The sequence below is a fragment of the Lepisma saccharinum genome, chromosome 1, assembly GCF_977018435.1.
Source record: "Lepisma saccharinum chromosome 1, izLepSacc3.1, whole genome shotgun sequence".
NCBI lineage: Eukaryota > Metazoa > Arthropoda > Insecta > Zygentoma > Lepismatidae > Lepisma > Lepisma saccharinum.
Genome location: NC_139229.1, coordinates 6,867,777 through 6,872,106, shown reverse-complemented (window position 1 = coordinate 6,872,106; position 4,330 = coordinate 6,867,777).

Here is a 4,330-nt window from a genome sequence, read left to right as displayed (position 1 = left end):
CAATAAATATGTATTACGCGTAATAATATGTATTATCCTGTATTAAATATTTTCTTGTGGTTTTGCTAAATTAGGATAAGCTACCGCATATGTTGTACAGGGTGGTCCGAAAATCTTGTTCGCTCCATAAGTTTAAATGAAATTGTGTACAAATGAATATCGGAGTTTTAAACTTGTATATTTTCTATGCTATACACATTACAAATATTAACTATATATGAAATGAAAGAGTAACTCATCAAGTTTCGATTCTACTCATGCACCAAATTTGTTTCCTAACTCTGACGCTTGGCGGAGCCATTCGTAAAGATGGCGACTCCCGAGGTCTAATTCAGTTGTTATAGTTCAACGTGCGTATCGGCGATGATATGCAAGTGACCCCCCCCCCCGGTCTGAGTGTTCACTTTGTGGCCAAAGGTGATGAAATGTGGATTCATCGCTGAAAATCACACGACTAAGAAAATCGTCATCTTCTTGATTAAGAATTTGTGTGCAGAAGTTCCTACGAGCTAAATGATCTGCAGGCTTTAGGCCTGTAACAGCTGCAGACGGTACGGTCTCATTTGGGGTCCTTTCCTTAACACTTTCCACACCGTCATTGTTGGTATTGCTAGTTCTTGACTCGCCCACCGCACAGATTATCTAGGACTTCGAGTGAAAGCCGCTCTGACGCTTGCCACCTTCTCGCCTGATACACTCGGCCATCCGGAACTTGCACCTTTACACGAGCATCCTGTCGTCTTAAACTGGTTATACCACCTACGAATGTTATTGTCAGGGGTCACTTCCAAATCTTCGCCGATATGCCCGTTGAACTGTAAGAACTGAATTAGACCTTGCAAGTTCCAACACACAAAGAGACTTACGCTCGGGAGTCGCCATCTTTACGAATGGCTCCACCAAGCGGCAGAGTTAGAAAACAAATTTTGCGCATGCGTAGAATCGAAACTTGGTGAGTTACTCTTTTCATTTCATATAAATGGTTCATATTTGTAATGTGTATAGCATAGAAAATATACAAGTTTAAAACTCCGATATTCATTTCGGATGGCTAACATAAGCTTCTACAGTGTAGAAAAGCGGATAATTACAAGTGCGTACGCTCAAGAACGACCACATAGTGGAAATACCATGCAGTGTGCGCAAAGGGATTTCACAATAAGATTATGAGGGGAACACGCCCCACCTCTTCCTTGCATGTCATCACTACGGAACGGATTTCTAGGTCCATACCTATTTATTTTGCTACGTCCTAGACACATGCTATTTCGAGATCTTTGCTATTCATGAAATTCTATGTGACCTAAAGTGCCTAAATGAACTATAGATTCCTATATATGCCCAAATGAACTATAATTTCCGGAATCAGCATGTGGAGATAAAAGAGTGCACTTATTCAACAGTTTCTTTCACGAAAACTTCACCTCTCATGCTTCAACCATCTCACTCCCCGACGTGCAGTCGGTCTGTTCACACTCTCTCTCCACTATCAAAACCTCTTCTCAAGAAGTTAAATCTCTGCTTGCCTCATTACCCATACACCCGCTCTTTAGGACCAGATGAAATTCCCACGATTTTCCTCCGTAACACTGCCGACTTCTTGGCTCATCCTCTCTCTCTCTCTTGCTAAATAGGTGCTTCTCTGAAGGCGAGTTTCCTCAGATGTTCAACAAAGCCAAAGTTGTACCCATTCACAAATCTGGGGATAAAAATAGTACTACATCATACAGACCAATATCACTCCTGTCACCTCTGTCCATAATCTGTGAAAAAATCATTAAGGACAGATTATTCAGATTTACATCTCCGCATATCAGTACTGCCCAACACGGGTTTCTTCCAGGTAGCCCTTGCTTGACTAATCTTTCAGATCTCCTTTCACATGCCACTAGGACTATTTCTAAAAATTCCCAGCTAGATGTGATATACTTGGATATTTCAAAAGCCTTTGACAAAATAAACAATGCTCTTCTTATTCACAAATTGCGAACTAGATTTAACATACATGACATATTTCTCTCCTTAATCCAGGATTATCTACACTCACGGACACAGCGTGTTACCCTTTCAGGCGCCTCTTCTGATTTTCTTCCTGTCTTGTCTGTGGTGCCACAAGGGAGCGTCTTGGGCCCTCTCTTGTTCATCCTATACATGGACGATCTCCCTCAAAGACTTTCCTCACTTCCTGTCAATATACTCATGTTTGCTGACGACTGTAAACTTTTCAAAGAAATCTGCACCACACAAGATGCTGTGATTCTCCAGAATGCGCTTTCCGAACTTGTCACATGGTGTAAGCAGTGGAATCTACAACTTAACCCGCAGAAATGTTCCTCCCTCACAGTCTCTTTAAAAAAGAACAAAATACATTCTCATTATGTTCTTTAAAACAATTATATTACTACAGTTGCGACTCAAAAAGATCTAGGTGTTATCATAGATAAAAAACTGAACTTTAAGGAACACATCGCAGCTACAACTAAAAGTGCAATGCGCCTCTTAGGCCTCCTCTACAGATTCACTGAAATTGATACTCCAACTTCTCTTAGCCTATTTTTCAAATCATTCATTTCTCCGATTCTTGAATACTGCTCTCCAGTCTAGACCATGGCTTCCAATACAAATCTTTCTAGCATGGATTCCGTCCTCAGCTTCTTTACCGCCATTGTTCGTCATAGAATTCCTTCTCTGCGGCATCTTCAGAAACCTGACATCCTGACTACTTTGAACATCCAGTTACTGCAGACCCGACGCGATATGGCCGATATGAATTTTTTCTATAAAATCATCAATGGAAAATTAAGATCTGAACTTCTACTTACAGAATTCAACTTCAGAGTTTCCTCTCGATCGACCCGAAACACTTAATTGTTCCACAACTCTACCGCTAGGCTTTCCCTCATACAGCGCTGTCTGATTCACAGGCTGCCACAGTTCTATAATAAACTACCTACAAAAATCTACATTTTTGCCCCTGAAAGTATTTTCCGATCTTCTCTAAGAACCAATATGTAAATCCTTTTGTTTGTTTCCTTGTTTATGTCTTATCTGTTTATATGTATCCCTTTTTGTTTTCACCTAAAACCATCTTGACTTGTTCTTGTTGATTTATTAGAATTTTCAGTGTAAAATGGCCTTGTATGTGAAATTTGAATAAATAAATAAATGTCTAATAGCCGTATTTTGACTTCAAATACGCCTTTTCTTAACAATTCGCTTAACTTCAAAAATAACTTTTATTAAGATTGACCCTTAATTTCCACAACAAAGGTTTGAGACTTTGAACAAAAGAAGGAATGCAACAGCAAGGGGTGTCAAAGTCTGTGCAAACTTCCGCCATCTTCCAGCTTGCAGCACGAAATTGAAAAAATGTGGAGCGAACTGACTGGATGAGCCGTTCTCTGTTGTTAAACGCTGTACATCCCAGGCAATTAAAGGGACCGTCGGTGTAGCAAACCGAACAAAAATTGATGGATGGAATGCTAGCTACAAAATCATTCAGTTGTTAAAACAGGGCCGGCATTATTCCCAGCCTCCAACACTGTAAGAGCGCGGGAAGATCCCAAGAATATGGAATTTACTGATCGGGACTTGACCTACAGTTTAAAGTGGGCTCCGAACCACTACGCCACGGGGAGAACCAAACCTGCCTTGGTTGCATTTATGGTGTTCGGCGTAGAGAAAAGGTTCTCCCTGGACTCTTCTGGATTGTAACGATTCACATTGAAAGTTAATGGGATTGTTACAATCCAGAAGTGTCCGTGACGGTACAAGCACCCATTCACGTGCGACTGGAAGAACATCACCACAAAGAACATTGAAAAGCATATGGTGGTGCTGTGCTTCAAAATGTAAAGTTTTTACATTGGACAAATTGTATATTTTTTATAATCAAAGAATAGTATTCATTGCACTAAAAATAGTAACCTTTGTACACAAATTGCATCTAAAACCTGATATTTCATAAAATTATTATAATTAATAATTATGCTTATTAATTTATTATAAGCATCTAAAAGTTCTAAAATACAGTTTATAAAGTCCTAAACCTGAAAAATCGTTCCCTTAGCTCGTTGATGGAATGTTAGAGGATTTGAATTTACTTTATTTTTAAGTGTAACTCATTGTGCCTTTGGTGATTACAAGTTCGGATGATCGTTTCTGCAATGAGTTTTCGGGGTCTAGGACATTTTGGTGCGAGCATAACAGTGCCAGAACTTTTTAGTGACTATAGTTACTGAATGCAAGTTACTTCCTCATCACATTGATTGATGAGGAAGTAACGCTGTACTAAATCGTATTAATACATTTTTCAGGTACATGATAATTG